The sequence below is a fragment of the Prionailurus viverrinus genome, chromosome C2 (assembly GCF_022837055.1).
Source record: "Prionailurus viverrinus isolate Anna chromosome C2, UM_Priviv_1.0, whole genome shotgun sequence".
Classification (NCBI taxonomy): Eukaryota; Metazoa; Chordata; class Mammalia; order Carnivora; family Felidae; genus Prionailurus; species Prionailurus viverrinus.
Window position 1 is genome coordinate 109662721 of NC_062569.1, and position 18617 is coordinate 109681337.

The window sequence follows — 18617 nt, forward strand, 5'->3', positions numbered from 1 at the left end:
TAAGTTATTTATCTAAGGTCACTCAAATGAGAAAGAGCAGAAATACCTACACAGAATTCATAGCCAAAACACCTACACTTTCTTGGATTAACTGGATGACTCTGAGTTCTCCTTTTGTTAGCTGTGTCTGACCAAGATCCCACTACTACATAGCATTTAGAGTTTACGGGAAACCTTAACATATATTATCACACATAATACCCACAATCCTGGGATGGCAGGTATTTTCATCCCATTTTTCTCATGAGGAAAATGGAAGTTTAAAAAAGATACGTTGACTTTTCCAAGGTCATATACATAATAATTGGGATAGAAGGTAATTTGGATTTTCAAAACCAGCCTTCTTTCCTCTTCACCATCATTCCAGTTGACTTTTCCTGAGTCCTTGTAGTCATTGCCAGTGAAAGCATATTCTATCCTTCAAGATCTGTCTCTGTACCACCTGCTACACAAAGTCCCTAATGCCCCAACATTCCCATAAGGAATGTATGAATATGTTGCAGATAATTTATAATATGTGGCTCATTTCTTTCTCTTGAACAAAGCAGTAAAGGGAAAGGACCACTGAGCCTGCATATAACACTTGTTCAAAGAGCATTGGGGGCGCCTGGGTGGCGCAGTCGGTTAAGCGTCCGACTTCAGCCAGGTCACAATCCCGCGGTCCGTGAGTTCGAGCCCCGCGTCAGGTTCTGGGCTGATGGCTCGGAGCTGGAGCCTGTTTCCAATTCTGTGTCTCCCTCTCTCTCTCTGCCCCTCCCCCGTTCATGCTCTGTCTCTCTCTGTCCCAAAAATAAATAAATGTTGAAAAAAAAATTTTTAAAAAAAAGAGCATTGATTGAATAAATGGACTAACTAATGAGTGGAATCATTAACTAAGGGAAATAATATATATATTTTTAAATGTTCACATAACAACCATCATGGGATAATAGTTGACGGTATGCTTAAGATATTATCTGGTCTCCCCTCCTAGGAAAGGAGTATCTATGGATCTACCTTAGCCTGAATATAGGAAAAGCCAGGGCTAATGCTCAGAGGTAGCAAAGAGCAATGTGGAAACGTAGTCTCAGGTTGAGACCAATCTAGGTGAGATTTGTCCAGGAAGCTGGAAAGTTCTGAAAATGCAAGTCTATGGGAGCAGCCAGGGGTGAATACTGGATCTTACAAAACTGTACATACTGTAGTCATAACAGAAACTTGTCAAGGGAGGTTTTTTATTGAATCAAGGGATGTTCCTCCTGCTTTAATTTATCCACACAGTGCCCGAGAGCATGTAATACATCTACATCGCCCTCAGTGTTTTCAAGCTCATGGAGAAGGACAGAAAAGGCATTATTTGCTTGTTACCTTATGGGACTCTAGATCTTTCAAAGGCAGGACTGTGTCTTGATTATCATTACACCACCAGTACAAAACAAAGTGGCCTTACACTTAAGGGATACTTAACAACTTTAAAAATAAATAAATAAATAAATAACCAAAAGCCCAGATTACTGTAGAGGGGAAAGGGTCCTCTGTGATTGGCCAGCTTGTTCTCCTCACAAAACGCTTTGCAGGATGAGATCAACTCGATAACTTTCCCATGGTACAGCATCTGGTCCTAGGTCTTGAAGAAGGTGATGCTTTATTTGTAAGCACACATAGAATGGTCCTCTCTCAGATGCATACTCACATTAACTTAACTCACAAAACTTATAAATAAAACTAGAGTGACCACAGATTTATCTTCGTGTAAAATCTACTTGATTTAATTTCTCAATTCTGACACATTATCTCCCTAAAGACAATATATGAAAAGTCCAATCATAATCCAGTTTCTTAAATGAGAATACAGTTGAAAACTTGAATAATCATATAAAGCCAACATCTTGACAACAGCAGGGAGAGTCAAATTCATTGACCAGAGATCTTTGTTCACTCATCAAATTATGCTAGAATTTACCCATTTACCTCCCTAATTCTCCATTTTCTTTGTCCTGGAAGCTGATAGTGCTCTCTTTTAATGGATTTATTCATTTAAAAAAATCCGTGTTAATATATACATGTTAATATATGTGTGTTAATATATTCCCTGAGTTACCATCAAGTCTTGCAGGCCTGAGAGCTAGTCTGCCTCTATGGCAGTTTAGTGCATTTCTCAGCTGTGTTGACATTAAAATTTTAATCTTAGAGCAGGGAAGGCAATGAGATTTTTCTCATTTCAAAGTTCCTAGAGCTCAAGAAACACAACAGATGAATATAAGGGAAGGGAGGAAAAAAATAAGATAAAAACAGAGAGAGAGGCAAACCATAAGAGACTTTTAAATACTTAAATACTCTTAAACTGAGGGTTGATGGAGGGGTGTTGGGTGGAAGGATGGGCTAAGTGGGTGATGGGCATTCAGGAGAGCACTTGTTGAGATCAGCAGTGGATGTTATGTGTAAGTGACGAATCACTAGGTTCTACTCTTGAAACCAATACTACACTGTATGTTAACTAACTTGAATTTAAATAAACACATTTTTTTAAGTTCTTAGAGGAAGCCCCACTATATCCTGAAGTCCCAACAGAAATTGGATAAAAGAACAATTAACAGCAACAACAAAATTGTTTCCCAGTGGAATTTACTGAGTAGAGAGTTAGGCTCTCACAACATCAAGAGAAGCATAATTGCTGTTGAGCCTTACCTAAATCCTTGGTACTCTCCTGGCTTCTCAGATGAAGCCAATTGACTCCACCTATAGTGTAGATCTATCCCAGGTCTGTGATCAGAGGAAAGGAGATCTAAGTACTTGTCCCACATTCTGGGTTTCTGCAACCCTTGTTATTCGGCTCTCTCTGAACTCTTGCTAGAGTATGACAACTGGGGATCTCACATTGCCTAGAGACCACACTCCATCATGTGCTCCAATACTAGATACTCTCTGAGACAAGCGACACAGGCAGCCTGACATGATCCTATAGGGAGGAACCTGGGAGAGTAAATACTTTGACCTAAATTTCCTCCCTTCTTCTCTCTACTCTCCCTTTCATTTCCTTCTGTCAGCCTCTTAAAGAGCAAGGTGGAGAAGAATCCAAGGGAATAAGGGACAGCTAAAATAGTAGATAAAAATGCAACCAAGCAGTGGAACTTTAGTCAAGTTCCTTTTCTAACCTTAGTTTCTTATTTTTAGAACGGGAATAATGATAGCTACAGAATTACAATAATAAATAAGCCGGTTCATGGAAGAGTGGTTAGCCAAGAACCTGGTATATAGTAAGAGCTTTAAATATGCCAGCTATCACTGTCATAGGTGTCATTACTATATTAACCACTACAATAATCCTCTCTTCAGCCTCCATCCACTTTGAACAATCCTGACAGCTAAGCCCCATCTTCCTGAGACTGAATTCCTGTTCTGAACTGTGGCTTGTATGCAATTCCTTCTTACCTATGATTCAAGCAATCAGTGGCAACTCCTTGCCTTCCCAGCCTTCCAGATTCCCCATAATTGGGGTATACCTGATCATTATCACATCTTGGACTTTTCTGCTAAGAACTGCTTTACTGAATGAACTACCCACTGATGGGTATACTAATATATTGCTGTATATTAGTCTTTTTACCATCAGATTAAGAATAGTGATAGTCCCTAGGTTTGAGACTTTCTAACCCCATGTCTTTATTCTTAACTGGCTACAGCTGGTATCATCATACTCCAAGATATGACAAGGACAAGAGTTTATATTTAAAAGCTTGGTGTTATTTAGAACCATATACATTACTGTAGCATTTAAGAGTGACATTTAGAAAATGAAAGGATGCACCATTAGGAATTATGGGCCTGTATACAAATGAATACAAATGCAAACACAAAATGCTTTGGTCATTCCCTATTTCCTTCCTGAGTCTATGGTTTATGGGTGAAGGCTTCATTGGCCACAGAAACCATTTTGGAAGGATCATTACCAATTGCATAAAAGTTTGACAGTCAAAACATATTAGATGATTGTTGGCCATAACTTACTGAAAATATGAGCATAAGTGGAGCAAAACTGAGACAGGGGGATTGTTCTGAGACTCTGAATACCAACAATATATTTGAATCCAGTAATTTACTGTTGCCAACTTAGTATGGCTCTATGAAGCACTTTAAACTCTATTGCTGGCTAGAGTGGTCATTTGATGGGTGAGAGGTTTTTGTTTTATTTTCCAACAGGTTTATATGTTTTTCTTTCCTTGGCAACAAGATTCCACTATTGCTTTTCTACCCTGAAAACCCTGTTCTTCTCTGCCCAGTTTGGGGTGTTAGGAAGTGATACAGAAAATGATTTTATCTTCTCTCTAGGAATGTGCCTCCAGAATGAAGCAGCGGCTTTGGCTTTGTTTTGTCAAGGACCAAGAATCTAATAAAAAGCTGAGCTGCCATAGGGATAAGGAAAGGTGAACCTGAGAGAGTAAGACATCTATCGCTTACATTGGGTACCTGTAAAGTGTCTAAATGAACATAGTTTATACCCCAGGATTTCTCACTTTGATTTAATTTCTTGTTCTCTAAATGTCTGACTTAGTATGACATATTCCCTATGGAAGGCAAAATTACAGGATTGTAATTGGGTGAATACAAATAATGTCATAATAAAAGATAATCAGAAGATATGAAATCCTCACCCAAAGCTTCTGATTCCTGGCCTAAGGCCTTGCATGTATCTTTGTAAAGCTTCAAATGTGGCCTGTGATATAAGCCAGAAACAAAGAATAATTATGCATTCTATTGATGCCATGATTAACAGTAAGATCACATCCTTTGACAAATGACAAATGGCATTATAACTTAACGTTTCTTTAGTGTTATAGAAACAACATGAGGAATTAAATGAATTTGAACATTCAAAGCTGGGGGAAAGTAGCTATCTCAGACATTTGTCAGTAATTCAAATAAATTCTGTGGCCTTTCTTTGGTCTGTTGATTGGGAGTTTTAAGTGATGGAGTAATCACTTGAAACTGGTAGGCTTCTTTTCAGAAGTGCTGCTCACAGTGGTCTGGCTGCAACACAGAATCTAAGGGGAAAATGTTTTCCTAGACCACTGAACCTGTCCTTTATAATGTGATGCAGCACCTAGGAAATAATTAGCTGTGAGATCTTGGACTATTCACTTAGACTTACTCTTCAACTGTAAAATAAGAGGTTTGGTGACGATGATCTTTTATTCCCTTACAACTATTACCTTAGGGGATTCTAAGGTACTTCTTGACATTCTCTAGAGTGGCAGGACCACCAAATAGGCCCAAGTTCATTCTCAAACTCATGCAAACACAGCTCTAATTTAACAGATGATGTATTTTTGGTGGACAATTTGGGTGGCAATTTCTTTAATATCTAAGTTTCTTCGAGAACTAAAAAAGAGTTCTTCCTAGAAAGTTATACTTATTATCAGTTTGAAATGGAACATAAAAAGAGTATCAAGTATTAATTTTATATACTTTTCCCAAGCCACTTGCTCCTCTTTCTCTCCCCTAGACATTACATTTCTTTCATATCACTTTTCATCAATTTCTTGGAATTATCTGCTCACAATTCAACGCTCACAAATGAAATGAGTGTCTTCTCCACAATCAAAGATGCTCGATTCCAATGCACATGTCACCATGTTTTGGACAATTTCACCCAACACCTTTGTTATAGTTGAAGAACCCCTACAGCAAAGTCACTCAACCCTACAATGGCTTACACAGCCTATGATGTGTGCCCTAGAGTTAACTATCTATCATAGTTGCTCTGTGTGGGACCATGCTTATCTGTCTCGATTAGATCATTTTCCTGAGAAACTTGAATACAATGTATAGAGAGACTCAGAAGATATAGTAGCACAGAAGAAGAAAGATAGGTTGTAATAGAGAGGAGCCATTAGACAATCTTAACCATGAGTAAAGCAGGAGGTAGGCCTGACCTCAATCAAAAGCAGAAACAGAAGTACAGAAAGAATCACAGAGATAAAAACTGAGTTGAGGAATAATTCATTACCAGAATTGTTGTTGAACCACTAGAGCAGATAGAATTTTTACTGAGTTCTAGTTCTCCATGAGGCCTGAGTATGTAGCTGTTGAGACTTTGCTCAGTACTTCCTGACTCCTCTGTGTGAATTCTGACCAAAAGGTGCATACCTTTCTGTATGTATAACTTCTCATTGTAACCCGAGTCTAACATAGGTTAGCTTCAATAAAATCAACTTGTTCTATCTGGTCCAAATGGATTGGTTCCTGAATATGCAAAAGCCTAGTGTACCTCAGCAAGGATAGACAGAAGGGAGTAACAGTGCACATCAGTGTACATTTGCATTTATAGTAAGGAGTTTTAATAAAAGAATAAGAGGTAAAGGAATCTAAAGCTAAAAGCTAAAAGTTTACGTAAGTATCCATAAGTTGGATTTATCCCTGATATCCCTATTCATCATTTGCAGAGATGTTCACGATTGAGGTGTAATGAAATTATTTTGTAAATAGAGTTGGGTTAATGTTATTATTGCTTTCATGAATCCCTGGTATCAGCAGTATGGCTTATCATTCTTTACCAGAGAATGTCAAAAGAATTGTATAAATTAGACCACAGAATGCTTACTCTGTCTGCTAGTTGTTGAAGTATTTATCAGAGTGCTAATTAGAGTCCTGTTTATGAGGCTGAAAATGCTCAGGGCGAATTTCTCACATAGTTCCTGTTGGTGGGCATAGTTTCCAGAAAAGCATGGTTACATCTGGTGTGTACCTTGTAGCTCAGCATTGATATTTTATTCATTTTATGGCTAGCAGCAGTTTAGAAGGCAATATCTTTCTGAAACAGTGGATTCAATACAAATAGCAATGTAGCTATGATATGGTTGCTCTGTTCTATGAAGTGGAAAACTTTAAAAGGAAAACCTGTGTGATTTGAATATCCTTGTAAACCGTGTTTAATGCACCTTTAAATGAAAGGAGAGGAGTTGATCACAGAAACAAAAGCACTCAATACATCTCTCACCTTGATCTGAGGCAAAGTAAAACCCATGGGATGTCAGGAGAATGAAAAGCATTATTGTAGGGCCATTTCAGGAACCAAGGAGCCCAGAACAACATTTTGACACATGGGAAAAAAGACAGTGCTTTCTCCAGTCTGATTTAGTTTGTCAGTCAGGCAATGAGCCAACAACAAACTTATTTGTTTTGCCCAACATAATTGCTAATTTGAGGATGAGTATATTTTCTTTTTAACTTTAGTCTATCTAGTCTTATGTTTAAATCGGTATTCAAAAACAGTCAGGATTAAGATCATTCATTCCTCATAGTGGAAGATGATTAGTTTTCATTGACCATAAGGCTGGGTAATATGCAACTGTAGCTGCTGACCAATTTCATTCATTTATTTAGAAAAATGAACGTCTCTGGCTGGATTTGAAAATCCGTAAAGGGACAATGTTCTTTATCCAGTTAATTACTCCATCAAAGATATGGGAAAACTTATAACAGTACCTTGCCCACAGCCATCAATACTGTGGTCCCCAAATAACCCTTCCCATTACATTTACATACAGTTCACAGTAGTGTCCTGTGATTTACATGAAGAATGAAATAAGATTTGAGAAGCCTGAAGTCATCCTAGCAATGTTACCTGATTAATAGATGTGGTAAACATTAATAATCTTGCACCTTGGTGGTGGTGAAGGACAGAAAAGTATTTTCTAACTCGGCCTTTCAATCTTCAACATCTCACCCAGAAAGGCAATTTAGGGCTAAAAGAGAACCATAAAATATTGGGGTAAGGTAGGATGAAGAAAATGAGGAGAATGGCCATTGATAAAATGCCATTTCTTTTCTGTGATGAATTTTCACCTTACTCTGAATACCCAGCTGACCAGGTCAGGTTAATACAAGTTGTCATCAAATGGCAAACAAAATTCAGGGAGTTATAGATGTGCTTTTTGTTGTTGCTATATGACAGTGGGGATTTTTCATAGGTGTTAGTAAAACACTTCAGAACAAAGACTTGGGTCCACAGATGACACTTTTGGTAGTTTCTCCCTCTATCTTTTATCTAGGGCTTTCACCTAACATTTTTATCCTAGTGAATTCTAGCTAAAATAAATATCAAAAGAATGTACAGCATAAGAGTAGTACGTGAAAAAAAGAAGACAACATCAAAGCCAACCTCTATCCCCTCTGAGCTGGGGGATTTGTTTTTAAGCCAGCCACTTCTATTCACTTAGTACAGTTTAGTATTAACAAAGACACCTGTAAATAAAGACTTAATATCTCTTCTGATTTAGCACCCTCCTTGCGAAGGATGTTCCCCTGAGAATTATAGAATTGGGGGCTGGGGGAATGGTGACGTAGTCCTTAACTTCCAGACTTCTCAGACTGTTGTAAATGGCAAACTAACATAGAAAAAAGGGTGAATATGGATATAGTGTAGAAAATGGAGAGCAGGTAAGGGAGAGAGTGATTCCTACCTGGGAGATCCAAAAAGCTACATAGAAAAAAACAAAATTTTAAGTAGGGGCTTGGAGGATAGAAATTTGAACAGTGGAAAGAGAAATAGACAATTTGGTACAGAGAGAAAACATGGAAAAATGTGCAATCAGTATTCACCCAATTAAAGAGTTGACTACTAAAATGAGGCAAAGTTAGAACAAATTTAAAGGAGGGCATCATTCTGAAGTACTGAAGAGCACAGTGTTGGTGTGATATGAGGGGAAATATTGGATGATAAAGATGTAAAGAGAGACAATGGCCCACTTCAGTAGAGTGCTGTCCATCATTCTGAAGGGCCATGGAAAGTATCTGAGGAGGGAAGTAATGTAAAAATATATACTTTAGGGGCACCTGGGTGGCTTAGTCAGTTGAGTGTCTGACTTCGGCTCGGGTCATGATCTCGCAGTTCCTAAGTTCCAGCCCCACATCGGGCTTGCTGCTGTCAGCGCGGAGCCGGATTCGAATCTTCTGTCCCCCTCTCTCTGCCCCTCCCCCACTTGCGCTGTCTCAAAAATAAACAAACATTTAAAAAAAGATACACCTTATTTTTTTTTAATGTTTATTTTTTTTTGAGAGAGAGACAGAGCATGAACAGGGGAGGGTCAGAGAAGAGAGGGTGACACAGAATCCGAAGCAGGCTCCAGACCTGAGCTGTCAGCACAGAGCCCAATGCGGGGCTTGAACTCACAAGTTGTGAGATCATGACCTGAGCCGAAGTCGGACGCTTAACTGACTGAGCCACCCAGGCGCCCCAATACACTTTAAAAGGTACATCTGGCAGCACACTTAAGAATGGATTGGAACGTGGAGCGGCAAAGATACCATTGAATTAATTACTAAAGTGTTGGTGAATTTCAATAAAATGTTTAATGTAACTAATAATTCTTCAGTGTGTTAGGATGTACAAAGTTCTTTCACAGGAATTTTCTCATTTGAATACAACCTGTTATAAGGTAAAAGGACAGGACTGAATATAAAGCACAGATGTGAGACACTCTGGAGGCTGAACTGAAGACTCTGACTTGAATGGATGTTGAGAAAACTGGCCTAGGACTTCAGTCTGAGTTGAGAGTCACCCATCATCATCACCATCACCAGCAACAACACGTTGAGGACAAATGAGGTGTTAGGGCCTGTGCTAAAAATTTATACTAGGCGATCTCATTTAGGCTTTACAATAACTATATGTTGTTCACCCTAGATCAGAGATGAGAAGACCAAGGCTTAGCAGATATTAAAAAACGTGTCCATGATCAGACAGCTAGCAAGTGACAAAGCTCACACTTGTCTGAATCTGAAGAGGTCAACTACTTTAGCCTGTAACACCTTCCATTATACTGGTCTGTGTGACAACCATAAAAGCAAACGTTGTTTATATCTGCATGTTTTATGGAAGATATGCAGATCTTATAAAAATTTTAATTTGACCTTTTTTTTAGGCTATTCATTATTTGATTCAAGGATAAATAGTACTTTCCTTTAAAGTATGAGCCAGGAGCCTGTCAGATTTTATTATAATGGCAACAGATCCCATTTAAAGAAACTTGGCAGTCTCTCGCCAAACTAGATTTTGATTAAAATGGTGTACAAATAATGGGAAGCTTTTCTGCCAAGATGCTGTAGCATATAATAGAGTCACCTTTACTCTCAAACGTGGGTCACATCAAAACTCCTTAAGCCTTAAGTGAAGAAAATAATTTTCCTTTACCACCTAGTCACATGTGACAATGTTTGCATTGCCAACATCACCATTTGCAGTCACAAAGTCATTTCCAACATGCCTGACTTTCAGCAGTCTCGTATAAACTATTATGGGTTTCTTCTGGATCCTACCTTAAATCTTTGTGACCAGTGGGACCACTTAGAAGTTACTGCTTCAGTGCACTAAGTGGACCCCTGGTGACATGAAACAATTAATGACTTGTCCAGAAATGCTTGGTTATAGCTTAAATCAAGAATAAGAATGAGGCTTTCTATTGCTTCATCTTCTACAGTGTATTTTTATGTAAGGGTAAATGTGTACACATCAGATTGACTATGATTTTTATCTATGCTATGTTTAAAATCACAGGCTGCCTAGTGACGGTTTCTTTTTCTCTATGTACTTTAATTAGTCACTCACATTCTCTACAGAGAGGTTGTATTTGAAAATATCCTAAACAAAGAAAGGCTTAAAGGTGCAGAATCATACTTTTACCAGCATTTAGGGGCTCTAGTTAAAAAGATAAAGCCACTCAGCCACAAAATGTTAAAGAAGTGATGAGCATCTTTTTCCATAAAGTAAATATTATCATGTTTGTCATCTTGTCTTTCCTTTGTATAGGTGTGTCACTTATTTTATTCATAAGTTTTTCCTGTAGTAAGAGAGGAAATAGACAAGTCTATGTTAAAACCCTTTCCAGAGAAAGCACTGATGGGGGAGGGGGTAGTCTATTTAAAGTGTATTGTCTCTTTGGTTAAGCAGGAAATGAATTTGCTACAAAGGGTTGGAACCCACTCTGATAGAATTGAAGGTAATTAAAATCTAATGGTAGAATCTAACCATTTAAATTGCAATTTAAATTGGTCAAATAGGATTGAAATCAGAATACTTGACAAGCTTAAAATGGGACTATAAGAGATTCACTGTGTGCATGTGAAATATTTGCTTACTCCGGATTGAAATGAACATTGCATGGATGGAATGAAATAGTTTCTAAATTTATATGACTTTTCATTAGTATAAAAACATGGTTGTGAGGATTTGCATCTTAAAATATACAATGACAAAGAACAACTGGCATAAAATTAAAGGCTTTCAATAACAAACAAAAGATGATTATGTATTTGCTGTTTAAGAGATCTTATCATTTTAGTATGTTTGGTTTATTATATAAAGTCTAAGATGGGAATTTCAAATTATCAAATTACACTTATTTCTGGTTTAACCTAAGGCTACATGGTTAGGCTCAACAGATATTCTCTCCTCAAGTGTGGAAAACTTAAAGTTACAATGCATATGTTTCCACATGTAATTATACTACTTTTGTTAAGATGTTAATATATTGAAGTAGTTTGACCTATGAAGTAGAAGAAATGTGGTTTTTGCATTTCTTATAGGAAATTAATAAAGCATATAACAATAAGGAATCCAATGGAAATTTAGAGACATTATGATTTACCAAAGTGAACATAGGTATCCAAGAGTTTCACTCAATATTTTTTCTAACATATCACTAATTCCTCCCACTTTGCATACAACCTAAAACCCGTGGTATAGGTTACTTTTATTACTGACCACAAATGACTTGTAATTCCACCACATTTACATCTGTCAGACTCCATCTTGTTCCAGGTAACCAGGGGAATGGCTTTCAGGCCTCACTGACCAATAAAATCTAGATCTCTGAACAAGGCTATGAAGTGAAATACGCTGATAGAAGAATAGTTAAAGCACCAACAATAAGAGCGCCTAATTGAAATTTTTTGAATTAAGGATTTTGTTGATTGTGATACATTTAGACATACAACCCCCATGTCTATACACACATGCACGCATTTTTAAAAACTTTAGTTTCCTGAGAATTTTGTATCTCAAGGAAATGAATGTTTCATTCATAGTAGAAGACTTGACCACCATATAACATAACGACATAACCTCAAGGGGAATCATTATCCCAAGAGGGAAAGGGAAACACAAGGAGGAAAAATGTTTCAACAGAAATAAGAAAACCCAGGTCTCACTCCATTAGCTTTATTAAAATTATAGATAAGCAGATGTTCATGAAAGGCTATGTATTTATGTATTTTCCCATAGAAACCATATTGAAATTGAGAGCTGTGTTCTTTACAAGAGATTTGGCATAAAAGTAAGCCTAGCTTAGGCCAACGATGTCATAAAAACAAACATAAAATTCTTCCATATATTTAATAGTAAAATTATGCTCAGAGTCCAATAAAATGAGCATAAATATCCTATACACATCGATTATATAAGAGGGCACTCTATGCTATAAAGTATACATGCTGCCCATAAATAATATTGTGCTATACTATAAATTAAAGCTACTTAAAATTAATATGCTAGCTTTAATAAGGATTAAACATTTAATTAATAATATTTTTTCTTGCCTTCTTAGAAATGTTATATATGAGTGGCCTAGGTCTCTGAAACTGCTGCTTAGGGAAGTCTGAAATGACTTTTTCTCTTCGAAAGATTCTCCCTCTGGAGAGTGTGATGCTAAGTGAAATAAGCCATACAGAGAAAGACAGATACCATATGGTCTCACTCTTATGTGGATCCTGAGAAACTTAACAGGAACCCATGGGGGAGGGGAAGGAAAAAAAAAAAAAAGAGGTTAGAAAGGGAGAGAGCCAAAGCATAAGAGACTGTTAAAAACTGAGAACAAACTGAGGGTTGATGGGGGGTGGGAGGGAGGAGAGGGTGGGTGATGGGTATTGAGGAGGGCACCTTTTGGGATGAGCACTGGGTGTTGTATGGAAACCAATTTGTCAATAAATTTCAGGAAAAAAAAAAAATAAAAAAAAAAAAAAAAAAAAAGAAAGATTCTCCCTCTTGACCCACAGGATCTAGGCTGTAAGAGATTCTGAGACTGCGCTGAATACAGCATGAGAGAAGTTAGCTGAGAATAAGCATGAATACGAATCCACATGAACAGGATCCCGGGGGGTTGGCCCACCATCTAAAATTAAAAATCAAACCTCGGAGGACTTAGACATGATCTCGGCTTGTATAAATTCCAAGGGGCAGAAGTGACCGAGGAGAAGACCTGAAAGAAGAATCTTCTAATACTGGGGCTTGGTCAAGGAGCTCAGCGGCTCATGATTCTAGCAGGACGAGACCCAGGCAGCAGTTGATAGGAAGAGCGGCAGAGAAAAGTGCTACGCAGGTTGTCAGAAAAGTACAGAATGAGTCAGAGATTAGAACTGAAGTCCAGTTACAAGAGGTGACAAGTATCAGGAAAGAGTGCAGCCTGATGGGCACACAGATGACTGGAGAATTCCAAGAGATCCAATGGCAATGGGTCTTACAAGAAGCGAGACAAACTTAAGACCATCACCCAGGATGGAGAAGGGACCCCTATACCATCACATTTCTCTTCCTTGGCTCTAGTCTGGATCTACCATAACCTGCATTTCAGCAGCCTGGGGCAAGCAGAGACCTGCACCTCCCCCAACACACAGGCACTCAAATGTCATTCAGCGACCTCTAGCCTGATGCTCATAAATCATGTTTTTGTTTCCAGAGTCTTGGTACTAGCTAAACATTTTTTCCAAAAAATTACCTTGGTAATATACAATATATTTAAAGTAATATCTGTAGCTTTAGTTTAAGCTTTTGAAAAAAGCCAAACCTTGTGAATTTGGTCCTTTTATTTACTTCTTACTTGTTAAATAATTTGCTCTTCTCCCTTGCCTCATTCTAATAAGAGCACTGAGGCTGCCCAAGAAAATACAAATAGGAAGCTGGGGGATATACGTGGGAAGGAGGAACAAGATCTGTACTCCTCTGCCTTGATGCTATGCTATCCAGAGAAGTGTTTATGGTTTGATTATATTTGTATGCGTTTGAAAGTTTTCATTTCAATTTTTGGAATCGCATTTATTACTTTATTTGCAACACTTTAACATAAATACAGAGGGAATTATTATTATCCCCATTTTACAGATTAGAAAACTAACTTGGAGAAGCAGTAAGTGGTAAATGCAAATCCACACTTTAAAAACTCAAGGCAGGGATTTATCTGTGCTCAAATCCTTTCACATAGTAGATCCTCAGGAAGATTTACTAAATGAATTCATTAGTAGATGATTTTTTTCCACCAAAGTACTATGTTTTTGGGTGGAAGCAGGATAAGGAAGAAAAGTGAAGACACACAGGGAGGAGTGAGGCTAATGGTAACAGCTAACATGAGTTACATGCTTGCTATCTGTCAGTCGCTGAATAAGCAACTTAAACTCATGTATTCTTCAGAACTACTTGTGAAGGTAAGTAGAATTATGTTTCACACTGTACACGTGAGGAAACTACAAGGTATGTTTCAGGGAAAAGACTCAAACCCAGGTAGGTTGACTCGCAAGCCATACTTTTAACCTCCCACCACTATACAGATATAGAAACAAACAAAGAAGTTAGAAGTCATAACAATGGCAAAGAGCAGAAGCAATAGTCAGGAGAAATCAGGCAAGGTGGAAGGTCTAATATCTACTGAGTGCCAGGCCTTTACACAGATTGTCCCCAGTCCTCAAATTAACCCTATTAAATTAATTAAAGAATGAGGCCATTAGACTGAGGTGGCTCTATTGCGCTGGAGGCCAAACTGAGAGAACCAAAATCCAACTCGGTAAATGCTTCAAGGTAATGAAATCGAAATGCTGAGGACAACCAGCCACAAACAGCCAGCTAGGCTTCAAGCTACAGCCAAGAAATCATTTCCTTTCTTTGCTTCTGCCTTTTCTTTACAGAAGTCTTTCCCTTGGCTCCTGTTGGCGAAATGTTCCAACCACTTCCAGTTTGGTATTGCCCGATTCAAATGACTCAAGCTGAAATAAACTCTTAAAATTTTTAACATGCTTCACTGTATCTTTTAACATCCCCAAAAGTTGATGTGAGTATCTTCTCTTCATAGATAAGGAAGGTGAATTTCAAAGAAGCCAAATGACTTCCACAAAGTCATGCAGCTAACAACTGATAGACCTATAATTCAAATCAGGTCTGATCCCCAAGCACATTTTTTTTTCTATTACACAATATTGCCAGAGACCAAATTTATACAGTCTAGATAACAGATATTTTCCATGTACAGGAGCAGTCTCTGTCTCTAAGAGATGTGGAACAGACAGCAGAAGAATTCTAGTACTCATGTGTCTTTGATCAAAGAACAGTCTTTCTCTAATTGGAAAGTTCATCCCCTATATCTAAGCATATAAATGACTGCCTCCAGAGAATATACAAGGAAGTATGAAAGAGAAAGTACACACCTGTCCAGGTCATCTGAATCAGCCCTGGTGATCAGTAAGTGAAAGTGTAATCAATTATATTTCCAGTTCTAGACACTAAAGTAGCATGACTCCTTTCTATAATATGCACATGATGCCACATATCTACGGTGATCTCTTTTCAGCTCTCTGGAATTTCCTTCAGTCTTATTCTAGAGGCATGGTTCCCAAACTTCAGCATGCAGCAGAATCAACTGGAGAGCTTCCTAAGCAGAAAATATGGGGCTCCACCCCCAGAGTTTCTGCTTGAGTCGGTCTAGATTGGGTCCTGAGAAGCTGCATTTGCAACAACTTCCCAGGTAAGACTGATGATTCTAGTTGGAGACCATACTTTAAGGACTATTAGTTTCTAATTCATTTATCTTTAATCCAGACCAATGTTGGCCATAACATGATACCAGGAATGAGCAATCTACTTAAAAAGCAAAGGGTTCAATTCCTTGACTCTAAGGACCCCAGGAAGCTTTCAGTACTGATTTGTAGAGCTTCTGCATTTCATACTGAGCTTCACATTTTCCCTGAACACAGAAAGCACATATATAGATGACAATTCAGATCAAAGTTAAAAAAAAAATAATGCTTGCACCTTTGCAGCTTATGTATAGGTCCTCAAAACTCTATTTTGTCAGGGTGCCTGGGTGGTTCAGACAGTTTACCGTCCTACTCTTGATCTCAGCTCAGGGTCATGAGTTCAAGCTCCATGCTGGGTGTGAAGCCTACTTAAAAACAAAAACAAAACAAAACAAACAAACAAAACTCTATTTTTTCCTACAAGGTTTAGATTCCTTGGGTTAGCCCTGATAATCAATATAATCTGGAAAGTTTCACCTTAACAATATTTTTGGACTTGTTCATTTTTGTGTCAATAATAAGATAGAAATAAGGTTTTGCTCATGTTTTGAAGATGATTTTTTAAATAATTTTCATAGCTTCACTGTGAACATTAGACTTTTATAGTTATCAGAGCTCAGCTAGGGAAAGCTATGACTGTTTCATTTTGACAGTTCCTTTGGAACAATTATTTAATGTGAGTATTATTTAAATGTGAGAGTGGAATGAATATATCCTGGTGTGGTTTTTAAAATTTAGTCTCAACATCTTATCTTCTATCTACATTTAAGATAGCACATTATTCTTTACTTCTTGCCTTCCATTTAGAGTTAGCAAGGAGTTTAGATATTGGGGGAAGTAATTTAGGCTGAAGAGCAAAAGATACACATTTATGTGCTATCCTTGGCTCTGTTATTCCCTTAATCCCATCTGAAGAAAGAAAAATGTTGATTTTAAGTTGAGGCAAAATATGACATCTTTTGAACAGTACAGTTGACAATTTAGGAAAAACCACACAGTCTTTAAGGCATTATTTCAAAACCTCTGGGTATGTATAAAGTTAGTTTCACTGGGTGCCATTTGAGCAAAGATCCACTGTTGAGAAAAAAATTTGACTTAAAGAGTTAATAAGTTAATGGAGGAAAGCCACTGCAACCTTTTTCCTCAGATCTGTAGGAATTCAGGCTTTATATTTATAATGAATTTCTGTCCACCCATTCTCAGGAATACTTAATAGGCAATGGAAGAAATATGAAGTGTCGACAAAGCAATTATCACTGTTCTGAAGGGGAGATGGGGTGAGGTGAAAATGCATAGAGAATAGTTATTTGTTTACTTCAAAATATGGGTAGTGTTCAGCTAAAGGGGGTTATCCTGAGAATTTCTGTATGTTTTTTATATGCCATTTCTCTCAAGAATCGACAGGCAGTGGCGTTATACTCATTCTGGAAATTGCCTCTATGTTCAAATAGCATTCACTACATGCAGCTTTTCTCAGATCTAAAGGGCAAGGGGAAAACAGATTATTTGTAAAATAAAAACATAACACTGGCATGGATATTTTTTTTTTCCTCAGGGTGAGAGGGAAAACGCCTGTATCTTGTTTTCAAACATTCCAGCCATCAACTCCAGACAGCATGGACAAACATAATTTTCATTGTTGACATAATGAAGATGATGATGCTTTTCAACCATTTCCCAGAGCATAAACTCATTTTCAGTGTGAGCCCGGCTAACCATAATGGATGCTAGTGATGTGGGAAAAACAAATGCACAAATGAAAAACAATGAGTTAGATAGTTCATTCATTGCTGTCAATAGAAGCCAGAGTTCCCCCAAATCTGCTTAGTATCTGCCTTTGTATAATCTAAAGTGCATTGCAGACCATTTGCATATTGAGTAAAATGTTAAAATTAACAATTGAATAAAATGTTAGGCATAAGCAAGGCAGTTACATTCTCACTATCTCTCAGAAAGTTTTGGGCTTTTTTCTTCATGTGTCTGCTTATTAAATTAGGTACAAAGATTGTTTTTTCAGTAGCTGAAACTAAATAAAGTTGAGAATTGATGCAATTATCTCAATAATATACTCACTTTCCTTAACTTTTAAATTATTAGACAACCAAAATTACTTTTGGTTTAAATGATGTGGATAGTTGCTTTAAAAAGAAAACATGATAGTCTCATAAGAAGACTCGTAACAAAACCAATTATTTTTTCTTACTGGCCTTAGTTAACATTTCTATCAATTTCCTTCCTGTCTTTTTTCTGTGTGAGCTCATATTATAGATATGGTCCTGTACTCTGTTTTTGTTTTGTTTTTTTTCATATTATAGCATTTTCTTATTTGGTAAAGGTTTTTTATAACTAATTTTCAGTGTCTACATATCCTTATATCACAGAAAAGTACCACAATACATCTAAGATTTCTGCATGTGGGATCACTTAAGTAACATATACTTTTTTATTAAAAATAACAGTGATAAATATCCCTGTACATAAATCAATGTAGTTAATATTTTAAGACTGTGAGTAAATAATGACATTATTTGAGTAACATAGGTTTAAGTCAGATCCTCTGATAACTCTGGGCACGTGGAGACCCACGATACATTTCCCAAGCACCCTTGCTAGTACTGTGACTATGTGACTGAGTTCTGGCTGGTGGAATAAGAAAGTGTCCTGTGGCAGCTTCCAGGAGACTTCTTTACACTACTGATGCTATATGCCCTTTGCTTCTATTTTTGGCCGTTTCTCCATTTTGGATCATGGGATAAGGGCTACAGTCAAGAATGGTGGAGAGTGAAGTGAGAGAAATTCTCATT